Genomic DNA, 1,670 nt, shown 5'->3' with positions numbered 1-1,670 from the left:
CCCCCCCCCCCCCCCCCGCTCCGCTCCTTGGCTTGTCAAGCAACGTCACGGCGCGAGTCCCTCCAGGCTGCCATTGCCGAGCGAGGCACGACTGTCGTTCGGCCGTCGGCAGCCTCGGGAGATAAGCGCGGGCCGAGGGATCAGGCAGGGGAAGGAAGGTTGGGAGTTTTGTTTTCCAGCTTTACGGCTGCCTGTGGGAAATACAAGGCTGGGCTGGGGGGGACCTCTGTGTCCAAGTATTAGAGGAAAGCTGTTTGCTGCAGGGGTTCGGAGGGTCAAAGCCACACCGCTGGAGGCAAGACTTTCAGAGCTGCTCCAGGGCAGAACTGGAGGATGCTCAGAGCAGCAGAGCCACGCTCTGAGTTCACTCTGGTGATACCCCAGTGTTGTCACTTGGCAAGGAATGAGAGCAACGCCTCACATCCAGGTTTACCTTCTCCTTATAATATCTGAGCCTAAAATCATCATAATGCTCTCTCAGTCGTTATAAATAACGCCAAGTTCTGCTCCAGGCTCCAAATAGGTGTTACAGGCTCATCTACCAATTTACACATGCAGGTCTTGATTTTGGTGCACGCAGTTTACAGGTCTGCAGTTGCAATGTCATTAAGCTGAATTTTAGCCCGGGCAGTAACCAGCCAGCACATTAAAGAGCTGATCTATTCTAAATTATTTAATTCCAGTACCTGGATATGCTAACCTGCATTAGCATCATTCTCTGCTTTGCCTATTTTACTCTGTTTAGACATAGGGAATTTTAAGATCCCCAGGAGCACGTAGGCATCTCATATGCAATCTAGGTGGAATTTAGGTGCCTAAGTATAGCAGTATCAGCCTAAATTCTGAAATCCTTAGGAATCTAAGACACTTTCAAAGCTTTGAGTTTCACCAGAAAGCAAAACAAGCCATGCACAGATATGCTGCCACCTCAGCTTTGCTGCATCTCTCTGTGCTTCTTTGCTCTGAAGCTGTCTGGGATTTGCACACCAGTGATCCCAGCACTGAAGACTTTGAGGAGTTTAATTCAGCAACCAAGTACATGCAACACAACACGTAGAGCACAGGGCTCAGTAGCACTCACAGCCTTCTCAGGGAGGCTTTGTCCTAAAAGCATAGCCACCCTCCGTGAAATGGAGAAATCAGTTCCCTCCTCTGGTTTCAGAGACTTGAATATTCTAACCTATTCTGCAGGTTATAGGTGCTTTCGGGTGGGGGAAACGGTGTAACAGAGAGATGCTTTCCTCTCCACTCGGAGCTGGATTGCTCCACACTTTAGTCAAAAGGTCGGAGGGAGAAAAATCAAATGGTATCTGTCTCTCTAGTATGGTGCTGAAGGGAGCCCTTGCTCCAAAAATTGTTAACATATTTTGCAATGAACAGCTATGGCATATTGAAAAAAAAAAAAAAATCTGCAGGGGTAATGGTGGTTCAGTACTGGCCACTTGCTACAGCTTCAAAGTGAACCAATCTCACAGAGGTGCTGCTCAGGGTGTAGTTATCACTTCAGAGAAGCAAAATCCCTGTATCCGGAACCGTGGCCCCACATCAGGATTCCCCACTGTCAGCATGCTGGGTGTTACAAGTTTTGTTCTTAGTAAATCTGCCTCCACCCCTGAACAGAGAACTTGGGTACCGAATTCAGCACTAATTCTGCTGTCACAGACACAAAC

Source organism: Phaethon lepturus, unplaced genomic scaffold (genome assembly GCF_000687285.1).
Source record: "Phaethon lepturus isolate BGI_N335 unplaced genomic scaffold, ASM68728v1 scaffold20118, whole genome shotgun sequence".
Classification (NCBI taxonomy): Eukaryota; Metazoa; Chordata; class Aves; order Phaethontiformes; family Phaethontidae; genus Phaethon; species Phaethon lepturus.
Note: the sequence above shows the minus strand (reverse complement) of the source record.